Genomic DNA, 18,954 nt, shown 5'->3' on the forward strand with positions numbered 1-18,954 from the left:
AAGGAGGAAGGGAGAGGAAACAGGGAACCATTAGACTGTGTCATTTAAAACAGAACTTTGTAGCTCAAAGAATATCATTCTATAAACAGCGCCAAGCAACAAAGCTCAAGGCAAATGCATCCAACCTGGTGCAAGCAATGGGACAGACACTTGACGTCATAATGAAGCAGCTGAAAATTATACCATAGAAGTTCTCGGGTAATCTGTCCTCAGGTATGGTGAACAAAAACCCAAACTCAGTGAGCATTTGTATTTCAGAAAGCTATATCCAAGTCACAAGCAGTGACATCTCTTCAGGCTAATGTACGACCAAGCATTCAAGCTGTCTGTGAGCATTAACCAGTCAAATTATTCAACTCACAACAATTTATAGTAAATGCACCAAAAAGGACTATAAAAGTAATGTTACTTCCCTCAGTCGTTACATAATAAGTCTTAAAAAGCCATTCTCTTTTCATTTATTCTTTTCTTCTGAAAACCACAATTATTCCAGCAACTCAACACGCTATGCTCTAGCAATTTGTAAATGAAAAACTGAAATGCTGTTCATTAAGACAGGCAGATTAAAACAGACTATATTTATCACACTGCTTGTATGAAGTAAAAGAAAACTGCGTGTTTATCTCCCTGAATGTAACTAAAGCGGGCCCAAGGCTGTAAGTTCAACTGCTTCTGGAAGTTAGTCATAGCAGTTCCTGTAAAAAAAATTTCTGAAGCTTTTATCCCTTTTAAAAAAATTTAAACTCCTCAATAGAAAAGAAACCCATGAACCTAAAATTGCCCTCCTTCCTACAAGATGTTGCACTTAAATTGCTGAACTTCCATTATGATGTTGCAAGCATGACCTCCCAAAAATAAATAGATCTGTTTCAGGCCACAGAACAATAAAGTCAAATGTATGAAACTAATTGGGATATGGCTCAGATGAATTTCAGAAATGAGAGGAAGCACATGATGCCAAGGAGAAGACACCTGGGATTTGGGGCTTTTCAGGGAAACAGCTCTAAAACAAGACCCCTATCTCGTTGAAGGAATAGCTCTGATAATTAATTCCTGGTGGTGATGGTAGAGGAGAAGTAACTTGAATACATTCTGCCATTGATTTTCTTTTCTCTTGCCCTATAATCAAACACTTCAGTATCAATTTTGAGTACCTAATAAAAACACACAAATTCAGAGATGGATTACAGACAGATGAAACACTCTTAATCCATAATCATATTTCCCATTGCATATCCAAGATCAGAAGAATTTATCTTGTCTGTGGTTCTGTTATAAAAGTGTATAAAGAGAAAGGTTGAAGTTTGTTCTGAAACACTAGGTCAGATTTACAGGGTATCCAGTTATTCGTGGTAGAGAATTCTGTAGTAAATAATTAGCCATTTACTGGCTAAAGTAAACCTATGAAAGCCTAACACAATATAAATAATTACTGTAAGCGAACAATAGCACCAAGGAATTTGGGAGTGCCAGGAGTGGTTGGGCTGTGGAGGAGTGACTGGGATGTTAGGCAAGCAGTGAGCCTTGGGAGCGATACTCACACCATGGCACAGATCACAACATGCAGCACCAAATGCAGCATTTAAAATTGCTTAGCATGAGCTGAGCAGAAAGATGCTGCTAAAAGAGGGCCGAGTCCATGCTTGATATATGCCAAAAAAACATTTAATTGAAAAGAACATCAAGGTGCACAATCAAAGATGATATCAAAGAGCTAATGCATAATATAACATATAAAAAGCTTATTGAATTAGCAAAAAAGAAGAAATGTAAATTCAAAGAGCTGAACGTTGAACTGCAGCAGGTCTTCCTGCTGAGATTTGGAGGTGTTGGGAGATGTCTTCTACCATTTCCAGCAGGAAAAGTCAATGTTGCTCCAGCATTTATTTTTTACTTTGGCAGGTAACTACCAGGTTATGACCAGGATGGGTGTCCTCTGGAGGAAGAAATAGGGTCACAGCTCTGAAACAGACAGCTGCCCATGGGACATTTGGAAGTCTTGTAAACTGCCTAGTTAATGACCTTCATGTTCACATATATGTGTCCACAGATTATAGCATGACACAGTTCGAGATGTTACCCAGCTACCATAACTAATTCCTTCTGCTCAGTTGGCTGCCTCTGCTCCACAGAGGAGACAGTAATTTTTCTAATAAAATTTAAATATTTACTCACCCATCCTGCATATTTTGTCTTCGCCTTCAAAAAATAGCTTTGCAACATTGGTTCAGTTTCTAATGTTTCTGCTGACCTAGATCTGTTCAGGACTCCAGAAAACCATAATCAAAACTTAAACCAATAACAAGGCTTGCCCCCTCCTATACAAACCTACATAAGAAGTTTAAATGGCCATATTTTAAATCCTTTAGGTGATACTGTAGGTTTAAAATTAAAGTACCTCTTTGAAATCTGAAACTGTATTTTTTAGTTTGGCAGTAGCAAATATCAACTACCATTCCCTATAAACCTCGGAAAGGCCTATTTTGTTCCTCTGAATTTGGAAGACAAGAAGGCTAAAAACACCTCTTGCATGCAAATCTGGCCAACACAAATCTCAAATCCTAGAACAGAAAAAAGGTAACATTTCTTAGACATGAGAATGTTTTTCCAATTTTTCTTCTTGCTATTGTATGCAAAGACAATTTAGGAGCATACAGTAAAGCACTGTTAAGCATAACGTATCCCAAAACATGCTGTGTGAGCAAATCCTGCTGCCTCTTGGCTCTCCTGCCCATAATCTAAATGGTGTAAGACAAGTTCCTGATCCTGCAGGATACCAATTCAGAGCCTGCAGAGGTTATGCTGACACCTTCCTAGTACCCATACCCCAGGAATTTGCAGCACATCCTACTTTCCTCTTTTTAAATGACAGAAACCTCAGCTGGGCCAACCCCCAAGTGCACAGTGACATAGATGGCTCTTCCCAGAATAGATGGGAAAAGGGCTGCAGAGCAGGGTGCTGGCAGCCCAGAGATGCACTACTGGTGTGGGCTTTGCAACGTGAATGCAGGGCACACAGGGAGAAAGCTAGCAAGTGCTTAGCCTGAAAGTAGGTCTTCACTTGCAAATAAATTGAGCATACAGCCATTGTAAAATGAGCCACTCTGCAACACAGATTAGCCTGATCCTGGATTCAAGCAGAAAGTCACATGCAATGCAAACTAACACAAATTTTTTATTTATATGTATTCCCTAACAATAAAAATTAAACCCACCCAAATTTTAAGTAATGAAAACTACTTGGCTGCATGATAATTTTATTTCTGTAAATTAATTAGGCTGATTCCAAACCTACTTGGGAGAGTGCAGCTTCAACGGTAACGTTGCAGGACAGTCAACCTCCACCCTGTGGTGGGGAACCCCATGCAAGGCTGCTGGCCCTCCCTAGGGAGAGGGTGCATTATCCCTGCCCCCACCTCACTTCTATTTCACACTTTCCCAGGTTTCAAAAGGATTTTTAAAGACTGATACTTCATTACAGTCAGGTGCAGAAAGTCAATATTTAGTCTGGGGTAAGAATTCGCTCACAGGACATTTGTGTGTCAGTATCAATTTGCTGGTAGGAAAGTGATGATGGAGTGCAATCCTACCTGAAGCTTTCACATAAACTTTAATTTTGTGACTCAAAACTTCTTTAATCACAAGTTGTTACATCTGATTAAAGATGGCTCTTATGGCTCATAGTGAGAGAAAGCTTGATTCGGCATTGACTAGCAGTAAGCTGTATAAACACCTAAAATATTTCATCATTAATTTATCTGTTCCACAGTCTAGTTTTATGCTCACCATACCTGCAGTGGAACATATTTCCTTTGCATTAGTTAACAAATATTATTTCCAGTAAAATAAAACAATAAAAAACCCCCAAAACACTACAGAAAATTTATTATATTCTCATTTGTCACTTGATAACGCGATAACATTTGTCTCTAACTAACAACACCAATTTACCTTTTAAAACCAATTCCCAGTTACTTGTGGAAACACATGTAACCCACACTACAAACCACCTGGCAACATGGGTATTAACACCAAACTAAGTAGAGAAGCCAGATTCAAAGCTGAGGTTCCCTCCAGCCACTGAATTGGTTTTCCCAGCCACTGAAGAAAAATATCTCCAATTGCTCTCACAAAAAAACCAATACAGTTCCAGTTCAGCAGCTTAAAACCAAGTGTCACATAGGTAAACAAACTTCCAAGTTGATACTGAAATGAACTTCATTAGGTTTAATGAGACCAATTGTACAGTAACCTACATAAAACAATCTTTATTTTTGATTATTCATTGAAAAAATTGCTTAAAAGGCACATATTTTTGTGATCAATAGTACCCTTGTTTTAACCTAGACTGTAGTATCTACAGGCTTCATGTTTAGTGTATTTGTACTCAAACACTTGTAACACTTGGAAGAATTTTTCTCCCTTGCTTCACAGATGGGGAAATGAAGCACACAAAAGTTAAATAATTACCCTAGGTCACACAGGAGCTCTGTAATGGAGAAAAGGCTGGCTAGTGATGTAAAAATCTGCCTCTCTGGCGTACACAATAAAAGCACTAGTTACAGGCTTGTAAACTTAATGTAAGAGTGGATTTAATGGGGCAGCATACCCCATGTAACATGATCTTAGTTATTTTGTGTGCTTCTCTTAAATGTAACACCGTCCTGAACAAACACAACCTTTGCTGTTTAATTTTCACAGTAAATGTTTTAGGATCAAGGCAAACAAAAGCAGGAATAGTAAGCTTGTAGCTGTAAAAGCTAAAAGCCACCGAGGACAGAAGCCAAGAGACGTTGCCCCAGGTTTCCAGGCTCAGCTCACTGACCTGCATGAGGTCAGCCTTACACTACACTTCACCACTACATGGCAGCTTCGAAGGAACACATTAAAAGCTTTCTCGCCTTCACAAGGCAGGTCAAAAAACACTTGAGATCACTTCAGACTCCCCTTAAGAGGAGCTGGCAGTAACATTTTGGAACTTTAAACATATTGAAGAGGTTGAACTACTAAACCTCTCAAAATCAGTGGCAAGAAACATAATTACAAGAGAAATCTATTTAGGCAAGGCTGCATGCAGCCTTACATTAGATTCACAGTATATACACAGACTTTTATCCTAGTACTGCATTTGATGCATTCCTACAATGTGATTTATTTTTGAGCCTGTTAGCAAATCAAAGTTATGTTCCCAAGTTTAGGAAGCCTTTAAGAGAAGGACTTTGCCAGACTGCCTGTTTTTTTACAGTTTCGCCATATTCTCAATAGCCAGAGACTGTTCAACAGAAAAAGCAAAGACATGAAGAAGGCAGTAGTGTTCACTATTAATTTGTAACATTACAAGAAAAAAATTTCAATAGTACATACTACTTAATTATATTTAATGTTATCAGGAAATATTTATTCCCAGACAGTTAATTCCTTCAGTTTGATAGCATGAGATGAAACTAGTTGATGTGCAAATACAAAAGCAACATAACATTTCAGCAGGTACACGCATGTCAGGGGGAAACGAAAATTTTCATTAATCAACAGGAAACAGCAAAGAGAGACACCAGTGCCCTTCAGAAGCTATCCAACTATGACTACATGGTTTTCAGCTTTGAAAGACAAGAATACATTTCATACTCAGAGGGTAGACCTTGTGAAGAAAGGAAAGCTGAAATTGATACAATTGTGGAGAACAACAGGGTCCTGTGATCATTTATTTCAAATTTCTAGTAGTTCCTAGGGAACTGCATACATCATAGGCAGATGATTTTGTATTCTCTAAATAAAAAAGATCCACATCCAAGTGGAAAGCCATGAAAGGATCCATTCTCAGACTGGGAATAAAGTCTTGTACTTATTATGTAGCTTTATTTCAACACATAAGCTCCAAAGTGTTCGCTCTTCATATCCTGAAGCCACTCACAATTAAATGTCACTTGGCAGTTTTCTACTCCTCATATTTTACTGCCTACAGGAGAGCTAGCTTTAAATATTTTCTATCATTAACCATTTAGCCAGATAAATCCTCAACCCTATCATATCTAATTTGTGCCCATCTGTCTTGAAATGATTAGGGTCTAATTTAGTGAATTCATTGGGCTTGTATTAGACTGTTTCTGAATCATAATGATCAAACATCAGCAAAAGTACTGGTAGATGCTAGATGTGATTGTGAGAGATGCTGATTCCAATAAGGATCTGCAAGAGGGAGACATACAGATCTGATGGAGTAGCAAGGTTTGGCTCAGGTGTGTGAAATTCACTACAGCTGTCTGGCACTGGCTAAATAGTTATACATATTTTTTTCTCCCAGTTCTAAAACACTGCAAATATGTCACTATATTACTTTACCTCTCCTCAAACATCACCAGATGGCATTAGATTATATGCGGATGTAATTAAAACATACCCCTGGACCAAGTTACTCTGCAAATAAAAAGTGAAACTAAGATGAATCTACTCCCATCCTCTCTAAATACCTAGATAAAAAACAGCTTTTACACAAGGTATCTAGAATACTAATAATTAAATAAAAAAAACTCTTTTGTCAAAACAGCCAAGTCTGCCTCAAGTGGGCTGACATTCCAGCAACAGAATAAGGAGCTGAAGAGAGCAAAACCTTCACAAAAACAATTGCCTTCTATGAAGATACCATGCAAGGCAGGCAGATTTGAGATTTTTGATATTTTTCTGTTTTGCACATATAATGCATTGTTGTTCTTTGCCTTCTTTTATTTTACTCACTGCACTCAAGCATAACTGCTGTCTACTGGGCCAGTACTTGTGCTTTCCACAAAGAGAGAGGTTTGTTCAACTAACTGGGCTCAGAACTCAAAATAGATAGAGCTGATTTAGACTACCTATCCAGGTAGTCTAATTAGATCCACAAGGCAGGTCAAGGGAGGGAATTCTCCCCCTCTGCTCTTGTGAGACCCTACCTGGCCCCCAACATAAGAAGGATATGGACCCACTGGCGTGAGTTCAGAGAAGGCCACAAAGATGCTTGGGGGCTGAAGCACCTCCAGGGAGACCTTAGATCAGCCTTCCAGTACAGGACATGTAGGGATAGGGTAAGTGGGAATGGCTTTAAACTAACAGAGGATAGATTTAGATGATATATTAGAAAGATGTTCTTTCCTGTGAGGGTGGTGAGGCACTGGCACAGATTGCCCAGAGAAGTTGTGGAACTATTCTATGATTCCATAAGGTGTCAAAGCAGTTTTAAAAAATTCCTAACTCTCTTGCCATGTGAGAACTGTTGAATCTGAAACAACTGGATGCACAGTATAACTAGACTGTCTATAGACAGCAAACTTTACAAAGAGCTGCAAAACAAGGAATTTATTCATTTGGCATCACATAAAACAAATTCAGCTACACTTTTTACCCCTGTCCCCAAACTGTGTTTCACATTGTAGTACTAAGTGATAAACTAGTATAATAAATCTAGCCAGGCAATGAATAATTACTTCTGCAGCAGAGGAATAAATCAAGACTCAATAAGCACAGTCAGATGCTGCTACAACAGTGAGCAGACAAATGTGCAAAGCTGACAAAAAAACCTCAAAATATTTGATTATGTTTTGCAGTGGCTTTTAATAAAATATTATATTACTGTTAGTACCTATTTCTATACCAGCTCCTGTTCTGTAAACGGCATTGAGTTCCTCTGTAAGATTGCAAACTCATCCTATAAATTACATACCACAATTCACTTGAGTAAAACCAGAAAACCTCCTCCCAGACCCATGCAATTTGTGAAGAAATACTACACAGAGTAAGAACAAAGGCAATGGGACTTCAGGACTCTTTCACAGCAAGAAAAGAAAAGCGAAGCAGGAGAGTACCACAAACAAGACATGAGCTGGATGTGACCATAGAACCAAGACTGACAGTCCTAGGAGCTCAATCAGAGAGTAGGAGAACTCAGTATTAACAACATGCCTGGAAAAAACAATGGAACCAAGACCATATTAATGATCGGGAATGGACTGGAGAAAGTGCCTAGCCATTTACTTTGAAGCAGTCATTCATACCTATTAACAGCCTGGGAAACACCACGACAGGAAAAAAACAAAAGTAAGACAAAACCTTGTGCAAGGAAATTGTGCATGTGTCAAAGTGTTGCAAAATTCAGCCCTCATATATAATATATACAGACCATCAGTCAGGTAAATTTAATAGTAACAGTGACAGATGATCAGGACTTGGCCATGAACACTGACATCTTAGTTCAGAGAGAACACAGGGTGAAATTTGCACATTTTACCCTTAGCGGTGGAAGCAGAAAAAGAAGGGCCAAGAGGACAGCTTCCAGGAACTCTCTCAGGACATGGAGAGAGAAAGACTAAATAAAAAAAAAAAAACCCAAACCAAAGAAAGAACCCACAACAACCCAGACCCAGGAACAGAGGAGACATAAAAGCACCGTGAGGTCTAAACACTGTTATCAATTTGTCATGAGATCAGAGACAGCTACAAAGAAGATCAGAGAGCTGAAGTTTTAGGAAGAATGATGCTGGCAAGAATATGATAATTTGCAAAACTTGCATAAAAACATAAATGAGAATTGAATATGGTTTTGCTATAAGCCCTACTGCAAGGCTGCGGGAAGGACAACGATGATGAAGAAAAGCTAAATGAAAATTTACTTGGTTTTCCTTGCATGTTGAGAATAGTAACTGCTGGCATTTACCTACCTCGCACACACACACCTGCGGTAACAAGGGAGATGTGTCACAGAACTATTTTAGGTGGTGTTGGGATGGGACAAACTAAGCTTGCAAGGGGAACACTCAAGTTTGACTGTCTTAGTTCCACCAGAACAATGAACTCCTATCTATTAGGTCAGGGCTTTGTTTTAAGCCGTTCCCCAGCATGGCAGCGCTATAGCTCCAAGGAGACCAAGAAAACCCACTAGCCTGTCACAACAAATAAGCATTTAAATTCTGAAGATGGGCTGAGAAGGTTGGGGCTGTTCAGCCTGGAGAAGAGAAAGCTGCATGGAGACCTCATAGCAGCCTTCCAGTATCTGAAGGGGGCCTATAAGGATGCCAGAGACAAACTCTTCATCAGGGACTGTAGTGACAGAACAAGGAGTAATGGGTATAAACAGGGGAAGTTCAGGTAAGATATAAGGAAGATGGTCTTTACTGTGAAGGTGGTGAGGCACTGGAATGGGTTGACCAAAGAAGTAGCAAATATTCCATCCCTGGCAGTGTTCAAGGCCAGGTTGGACAAAGCCTTGGGCAACATGTTCCAGTGTGAAGCGTCCCTGGCCATGACAGGGTGTTGGAAATACATGGTCTTAAGGTCCTTTCAAACCCTAACTATTCTACGATTCTTAGTGTTAGGACTTTAACCTCTTCCAGAGGACATCATGCTCCACCTATTCTACAGCAGCAAATGGATGTACATTTGATACAGTACTAGAAAGTTTCTTATCCACTGAAATTTTTGTATACATTTATAGCACTCAGGATTTTTTTGGAAACCATTAAAACAGTTTTCCTAAGTGTAATTCAGTTCCTATGCCTACAGTCTCTCATTACTGGTGTTCTAGCAATGCGGTTTAATCCCTCACTCTCCAGATTCTTTAGAAAACAATATGCTTACAATTTATTATAATCCTTATTGACAAGCAACCTGTTAAAAGCAAGATTATATTCACATAAGGTTTATGGGGGGGAGAGGAGGAATTAGTGTCTTTAAGCTCTAGAAAGAAAACTTATAAAACTATGATAATAAAACCATGCTAATCTTCCTAGAATGGTGTAATTTCAGAGTTTAACTGATTTTCTAGGGAATTGATTGTAAGATCAGAGGTTCATTATTTATTAACTTCTCCAAAATGTTGGCTTCATATCAGGTTAAATGAATTCTAAGAAAATAGCAACTCTAATTTAAAATCTCTCTTTGAGCCGTTATAACTGTAAAGCACTTAGAATTTTCAGCCCTGAAATTTGTAATCTGAACCCATTTTCAGAGCGAAAGTGATTCTTATCAAGTTGTTTATCTATTCCTCAGTCACTAACAGCCTGACTGCCTAATATCATTCAACATAGACTTAACACAAAGACATCTCTTTTGTGTCCGGTACTCAACAGACTGAAGTATAAAATAATTTTTATTGTGTTCACTGCAATTTCTACAAGTTCTACTACAAATTAAGTGGTAACAAAGTGATACTGATATGTATGCTTTGTTGCAGGCAGGTCTGTCTTTAAGTTCTTTTAAAAGAAGTTGGAAGAGAGATTCACCTTTAGTTTCACAAATATAAGAACCTACTTTTCTCCCTTTCAAATTTACACTAACACCTGTTATTTGTGGACTGGAGGTGATTTGTGCTGGACCTAGCATGATCCCTGAGCTAAATATTTACAATGTAGATAGCACAATGTATTCTGGAGAAAAATCTTTAGCCTCCAAAACTTGATGCATCAATGTCATCACTGGTTTAAAATTAAGTGACAGTACCATCCTAACAAGACATTTTGGACTGCAGGTGAGGCAGATAAACCCAGCAAATTCTGTGCTCTGAAGTTGGAATAAAGTAGCATGCTAAGAAATCCATCTGCTGAACTTTTCACCATACACTTTTGCTGTGTCTGGCAAGATTAACAATCACACTTCTCTTAAAATACATGGAGGAAATATTTAAAACAATATAATTTACATAACCCATGATCATTTTCAAGTGAACTTGCTAGATGTGAAGCATTTCTTTTCCTGGCTGGATTTTTGATTTGACACTGCCAAGCAGGCAAGCACTTTTACAGATACACAAATCCTAATCTTGAACCAAATACTGTTGCTCTGGAACACTGCAACTATCACCAACAACAATCTGAGGCCATCAACAACACAGAGAAATGTCTCCTATCATAATGACCTCTGCAGTTTGAACCCTCATCTGGCACTCATCTTACACTACAGCAAATAGTATTTTAAAAAGTAATTTGGCTCCTTTTCAGCCAGTTTGTGAACTTTTATTAACTTTTATTTAAACACATTATTAAAGCACAAAGTAAGAACATCCTGTATCTTCTCCATGGAGGTATCATATAATTTCTATGCAGAATGATCTTAACTGCACTGGCTGGCTTTTTATTATTATTATTATTATTTTAAAAATGCGAGTTATTTCCCTTTTATTTTGCTCTGCCTGATTTTAGTCAGAGTTCTGAAGCAGTAAGAAATCTTATATCAGTAAGTAATATCAGTTACTAAATTATTGCCAGCTGATCCATGTAACTCAGACTGATTCCACTGAAGAGACAAAATCACCACATTTAGATAGACAAAAATACTTTACAAAGACCCAGCCCAGACAATTACTCACTTTAGAAATAAACAAACCTCAACCCAGTCATTGAATAGCTTTTTTCCCTCAAGTCTGAGACTCATCAGATCAGAGCTGATTGCCACCTAGCACTTAGTTCCTTTTGCCATAGAGTAGTAAAACTAATTAACCCATCTTTATTACTACAAGAAAATACAGTGATTAAGGCCTTATTTATAAACTTTACAGCTATTATTAGATAATCTCCTAATTTCCTAATTTTTCTCTGCTCTGAAGAGACAACACAAAGAAAAAGTCAAATGGAATGCCTGCTTTTACATTAAAGGATTTAAAAATTAATAAATATGGATGAGATGATGCCAAAGAGGTCAAGATGCATGAAAGCCCATTTGGAACAACACACATTTTCACTTGCAAAATTAAAATATACCGTAATACCAACATTCTGTGAAACCTGATCAACGAGCCAAGAGAAAAAAAATTTAATAATACGTCATTTCAGTAAGACTAAAATTTATTGGTATGTTAAGTATTGGCTCAAATGAAGACAGAACCTCAGCTCTAGCTTCTGAACTAAATTTATAGCAGTATCACATGCAGGTAAGCAAATACAGGAGTAATACCTATATACCTAGGAGATATTATGTATTCCTTCAGTTTTACATGATCTAGTTGTAAAATAATATGACACAGATTTTATTTGTTGATTTTTTGGGAGTTTATCACCATCACCTTCCTTTAGAGATGAACCAAATACATAATAATGGCCAGGCACAGCAGAAACAGCATCTAAGGTTCTCCATCCTCTGCTGCATGGACGTCATTTATCCCCAGGAACTCCTATTCCAAACACTGCTAGGGAGTTAGACCCTTTTCTCTTTCAGTGACACAGTTTTTCTCGGAACACATTACTCCATTTTAGCCTCCTGTCTGTAAAAGGCTACTGCTTACTGTGCAAGACCAATGCTAAGAGTAAAACATTTGTTAACATTAAGAATTCTGTGCAAATTCAAAGATGCAGAAACAGCAAACAGCTTTCTTTCAATCAGAGCAGTTGTTTCAACGTAGAAGATTTAATTTAATACAGGAGACATACACACATCGAGGGAGGTATTTCATCGAGAAGCCATTCTGCAAGCCAGTTTTAAAAGACCCCAGAACTGCCAGGTTATGGCACATCACTTGAGTTTATACAGGCTTTGTGACAGGCTGCTTAAAGTCAGTGCCAGGAGATACATGTATCTTTTCCAATAGAGTTCATGGAGCTCAAAATATAAAGGCTTTGCGATGCTATATTTTACTTGCCTTTTAATGGCTGGAAGGAGAGAAGTGCTGTTACTCCTGCTGCCAAGATTCTTCAGCTCTAAAAGTGCAGCAGCTACTTTTAGATCAGAGAGTCCTTAGATTCAACCCCCACAAAGTTTCTTCTGTATATATTATGCCTGTTTTGGAGCGCTGTAATGCTGTTAACTCTGTAATGAATATTAATATAGCCTTTGGGGAGATTTGTTCTGTCGCTACTATGCCTTGCATATTATGAAGCACTTTTAAATCTACAGTAACAGTTTATCATATCAGAGACAAGTAATTCATTGTATGCCAGCACAATGGATGCACACACAAACCCATGCACTCAACCACCACCTTAACCACCTCTCCTGCCTTCTTCCCACAAAATACATTCTTTCGCAAAGAATGAACTATGGCTGGCTTCTACTGCTGTAGTTTAAAAACAAACCACACAGAACAGCAGCACTGCTTGTCTCCCACACCTCTGCAACATTTCTGAAGAATCAATTACTTCTCCCAAGGCTTCCCAGACTGACTCGAACCCACAAGCAGTTTAATGTCCAAAACCAGACATACAAAGGAAAAAAGAGAAAGAATACAGCACAGGGTCAGCAGTGAATACATGTGACATCAAAGCTGGAGGAGCAAAGGTAACCTTCAGAGGAACTGAAATGTCTGAGAAAGAACAGAAAACATATTTCTGACACAGATGTAAGAAACACACAGAAAGATGGGTGGGGTATAGTGTAGGAAACAGCAGAAAATGAGTCACAGAAATACCTGAAGATTGACCCAAGAAGCCTATCCTGAGGCACTGCCCTTGCAAGAAAAAACAGGTTCTTGACATCAGGTTCAGGCTCACAAAGAAAGTACCTAAAACTACAATGTTTCAATTGAAACCCAGCTCAGCTGCGGGCCCTGCCCCACACCCTCCCTTATCCACTCCCACTGGCTCCAGGGTTAGCTCAGGCCTGTAGATACCAGCTAATAAAAAACGGCTTCTGCCAGTTTAGCTTCCTGAAGGAACTCCTGACTGCCAGTGAAGTGTCAGGGCAGGAAGAAGGCAAGGTCACAGCAACAATGAGGGGAAGTAGCCTCTTTTAGATCAGCTTGACACCTTGAACCCACATCCTGGTTACTTCCACTAAGCAACTTACTACTTAGCAGATGAGCTAAGATCCATGCACCCTGGCGAGAAGCAAAACCCACTTTTGTAATTTCTGTTATCCAGCTGGAATAAATGACTGCATTTTTTACTTCAGAGCAAAGCAGAGCTGTGCAGTATGGCCATGGAGAGAAGCTGCAACTGCTAAAGCCCCAATACCATGCTCCCTTGCACTGCTCGCGCTCACCTGGGGTCAGATCTCAATGAGCACCAGCTGGTAGCTATGAACTAATTATCTGGCTTTAGCTAATTTCACTGCATAGAACACACAGCTGGTTAGAAAAAGTACTCTCAACTAGGTGGAGGAGTTGTGCAGGGGTTTATATTGCTTTCTGTTCTTTTGCTGTGATAAATCAGGCTATAAACAACAAAAGCAAACCCCACAAAGCCACATATTTTTTGGCTTAGTGAGGCATTATTAACCTAGCTGCATAAACCAACCTCATTTCAATTCAGTCCACTGACAAGGTGGTGGGTTTTTATTAGGACAGTGCCCAGGGGGAACTGTGGAATTAGGAATGCCCCTGCTTTTTTCCTGTAGCACAGTAAAGCTGTGGAGGAAGCAAAGTCCATGGAGAGTTAATCTAGCAGTGAGACAGAAAACTTTTAACTGTAATGTTTCAAGTGTCCAGAAAAAGGAGAAAGTAAGTAGGGTAGGCAGAAGGCAGCTACACCAGTTAACAGGCTAGATACAGCATGAAACAGGACAGCCTACGCTAGAGGATTTTTAAGACCTGTATGTGGATGCAAAGTAATTTAAAGCAAACAAATCAAATGTCAGTCTACCAGAACCTCTACATATAGATGAGCCTTAAGAAAATACAGGCTAGGGTCTGTGATAGACTGGTTAGAGCTATTTTTGATGAACTTGGAAAGAAACTATTCAATTCTAAATCCAAAGCAGGAAACTACACATATGGCAAATTTCCTGATGATACCTGGTATAACTTTAAACGATATTACTCACTGCAGATTAGTGCTTTTTACATTGTGTCCAGTAACTGAAATGTTCTACTGTTTCTTCTTTTTAAAGAAGGTACACCATACTGCACTACAAGAGCCACCAAAATGCATGTATTTACCATATTAAAGATTTTCTAAAGATGTCAGACAAATGTTTTGACACAAAATTTCAGAAATATTGAGACATTTTTCTATTAGTTTAAAAGCACTACTGCTGCAGGTGTTTCTCCAAGGCAGAGAACACTAGTACTACTTGGGAGTCAAAGGACTCTCAGATCTCTTTTCATGATGCTGGCGTTTCTTTCTCATGCTGGTTCCTACCGCATCTGCCCATTTTCCACATCTGCATCCCTAAAAGTCTAATGATCTGGTGTGGATTTTTGATCAGCTGGAAATATGTAACGCTTGAACTGTTTCCTCAGGTTTTCTTAAAAAAAAATCCCCCAATTCATAGGACTAATTCAAATCTGTTAAAACATTTGAAAAGCATCTGTTAAAATATAATTTTCATTACGTTTTCATCCACAGAGTTTGATTCTGTTTACTAGTAACTTATCAATGGGGTCAAAACCTGACAAATGAAAGCAAATATCCCACTGTGACTTGTGAAAATGTTTGCTGCCCTCCAGCCTCCAGTGGAACAGCAGTTTGCATTTCAGACTTCCCTGTATTTCATTCCTGCCACAATGGCATGTGGATTTAGCATGAAAACTAAATGACCTATTGTCCATTTTTGCTGTGTTAAGTCTTCTGCAAACATCTTATGTCCAATATCTGACTGAGGATTTATATTTCTGCATGTAAAGGCTTGCTTGACCTTCACTTGTGAGCAAGCATATATGCACGTGTTTCTATGTAAATACCTGTATCTAACATATATTCCTCATCCTACTGACTAGCAGAATAAAGCTAAATACATACAACCCAAGAAAGCTGACTAATAAATAAATTTCTTCTAACACTTTGACACTTGATGAGCATCTCCAGTTAAGGATGTTCCCTCTCTCCAGACTGCTACTCTAACTGCAGGAGAATTATTGCAGACATGTAGGTTTGCCACAGAGAAAGAATTAGGTTGCATTTACTTGTACCATTTGTCACAAAATAATTGTGGTCTTTCTGACAAGACAAACCAAGGACCATTTCTTGGAAAAGATTTATTTACATATATATAAAATCCTGCCTTGGAAGAAATACATATTTAATTTCATGCATATTTAAGCATACCAACTGGATATTAATGCATCACAAAGAAAGAACATTTTCTTCTTTGCAGTGTAGTCCAAAGGAGCAGTTACTTGTGACCATGGCCTGAACATGCTGTCACATATTCACATATGGAGTTAGGTGTTCCAGAATATGGCAGTATATATTCTCCCACTTACAAGCAGATGATGAGGGCTGTACACTTCCGTGCAGTTTTCTATGTATGAGAAAGCAAAAAGCTGATGGGGAATAACATCACGTTAACTCTGACAACAGGGGCTAGCAGCAGACCACAACCCAGTGACATCCTGCTACAGACATCCTACAGAGCTACAGAAAATCTCAAACTGGAAAATATTCAAACAAAAAAGCATGCATGAACAAATTAATACATTCCAGTGAGGCATGGGAACTGTTTACCCAGAGAAGTTGTGGCTGCCCCATCCCTGGCAGCATTCAAGGCCAGGTTGGATGGGGCTTTGAGCAACCTGGAATAGTGGTAGGTGTCTCTGCCCACAGCAGGAAGTTGGAACTAGATAATCTTTAAGGTCCCTTCCAACCCAAACCATTCTATGATGATGGTGATTTCCAGGTGTTTGGAAGTCAGTGCTGCATTGGGAGGCCAGAACTTCACAGCTGTGGAATTCATAGCAGTGACCACTCCTGCAGAGATTTATGAACTCTTCCAGCTCTGCCCACTGACTGAAGGTTTTCCATGTGCAGAAGTCTTTTTATAACTTCTTGAACTTCAGCATTTGACATCTATTTTGAAACACCTTTTTGCTACTCGGGCACCCATTAGATTTACAGACTTTGCGAACAAATAGATGTTTGTGTCACAGGACAAATTAGATGAACTAATTACACTACACTTACCAGTTCCTTTTTCTCTGTTGTAGCTATCGATATTTTGAGGCCTATTGAAATAGCAAGACTATTATCTTTTCTCCTGTACTGAACTGCTGAGCACTGAGAAAATTGCTTGTGTCCAGTCAAAATACTGTCAAATTACAGATGAGTTCTGTTTCAACTTCTGTTTAAAAAAAAACCCAACAAATTCAAATTATTTAAATTTATTTTTACAAACAGACCTTCTGTTTCCATCACAGCTGGAACAGTCATTCCCAAAAATGTGTATTTCCATGTCTCTCAATGCTAGAATAAGATGTTTTATTGCAACACAGTTGCTCAGTCGATAAAGAAATAGTCTCATCTTCAGCATAGAAGAGTCTTCCAAACAGAAGCACAGTGCTTCATGATTTATGCAAAGTGGTTCAGAAATTAGAAATAAATGAATAAATAAAAATTCTATGGTTTTGGTACAGTAAATAAGAATCAAATTCAAACTGAAAAGCTGTAATTCTCACAGATTAACAGCCTTTATAAGACGTAAAATTTTCTCAACTTTTCTAACTTCCCTCAATATGTAAAGAACTCTAATTCAGTTTTTCAAAATTCACTTTTCAAAATGAAAATGTGCACTGAACTCTGGGGGACACCACTGAAATCAACATTTACAATGGAATACTACCCAAAATCAGACTGAAGCATTACAGGGGAAAAAAAATTATTTATTGAGATTGAGGAAGATCAAACAATCACAGAGAATGAGTATAACTATATCCAGATTCTGAAATGGCATTTTTTCTCTAAAGAGAAATCATATATTAAGATGGCATTAATTTAAGATGGGACTAATAAAGCCAAGAATAAAGACAGAAATTATTTTATATGATGATGTTTACAATAGATAGCAAAAATATTTTGAAAGTGAAATGGGGTTTCCACAATGAAAGAATTATGGAAGCGATTGTTGTAGATCACTGCTTCATTTCAATGGCAGATACAATACACGCAGCAAATTATAGAATCATAGAATGGTTTGGGTTGGAAGGGACCTTAAGATCATCTAGCTCCAACCCCCTGCTGCGGGAAGGGACGCCTCACAGTAGATCATGTCACCCAAATCTCTGTCCAACCTGGCCTTGCATCTCTAACATGCTAACACAGCTTTACAGAGGTACTAAAAATGTTTATTTTTTCATTTGGAACAATTTAAAACAGCAAATCTTCAAGACCCTCTTGTCTAATGGAGACCTAACCACAAATAAGGCCCACAGATCCTTCATCTTCTAGATGGTCTATACTGACTTCTCCATTTCCAACATTTGGCTCTGTTAAATTTTGCCATCTGTTAAATGAGCATCTGCTAAATAAATTTCTACCTTTTCCTGTACTAGCACACATTACTACAACAACCTCCCACAGAGAGTCCACCCAAGGCGTTCCCCTGACGTCCTAAATAGTTGTCATTCCAGTCATCTTCTGTCAGCCAAACAAGGGCTGAAAACATTATCTGGGAGAATCACGAGAGGACAGACTCCTAGTCCTGGACATCCTAACAAAGAGCAGAAATTAATTTGATACAGCTGCACAACAATGCAATTATTATCTGGTTTTTGCTCTTTCTCATCTTTTTCCTTTCGTACTTGCACACACTAAATCTTTTCTTTCTTTGTCTCAAAGTTCTGTTTCCATTTCATCTAGATGAATGTCTTGTCACTAAAGAAGTCTGGAGAACTTTAATCTGCAGTGGGAAAGTCACATCAGGATTATAACCAGGGAACGATGAATTATTCAGCCAACATAAATCTACAATTTTTACTGCATGGGCAGTTTTTAAAAAAAAAAGCAGCATGAATTTCACTTCTAGGGCAGTTTTAAGCAACCTTTATGAAGTGGGAGGCAAAAGTTATTCCAACAAACTCTCTCACCTCCTCCTCTGTTAAATCCAGTCTGCATTGGCATGGCAAGGATTAAAGGCTAATCATCTCCTACAGTTAAATCATGAGCATGTTGTATAGCTATAAGCAATGAAAGACAGCGTCACTGATCTTAAAACATATATGCATGTAAGAACAGATTTTATTTTAAAGATAACCTCTCTTAGCTGTTAATAAATTTCTATTAAATATACTTTCAGGCTATGAAACCTTTAGGGTTATTACCTGCTTTCAATTTAAAACAAACTGTAACATTT

At 38.3% G+C, this 18,954-nt stretch overlaps 1 protein-coding gene across 3 annotated transcripts in view; it reads right to left on the reverse strand.

Moving 5' to 3' along the window:
* PPM1L (protein phosphatase, Mg2+/Mn2+ dependent 1L) overlaps positions 1–18,954 on the reverse strand; it is a 118,521-nt gene that overhangs the window by 80,317 nt on the left and 19,250 nt on the right. Inside the window, exon 1 of one of the 3 annotated variants that reach the window (XM_062603215.1) lies at positions 13,738–13,854. The exons of the other annotated variants lie outside the window; for them this stretch is intronic. The gene's annotated coding sequence lies outside the window, so the exon portion shown is untranslated. Of the gene's footprint in view, positions 1–13,737; positions 13,855–18,954 lie in introns of those variants that run through there. 3 annotated transcript variants of the gene reach the window in all.

This window comes from Pezoporus occidentalis, unplaced genomic scaffold (assembly GCF_034315485.1).
Source record: "Pezoporus occidentalis ecotype Australia unplaced genomic scaffold, CSIRO_AGI_Poc_V1 ctg8, whole genome shotgun sequence".
Lineage (NCBI taxonomy): Eukaryota > Metazoa > Chordata > Aves > Psittaciformes > Psittacidae > Pezoporus > Pezoporus occidentalis.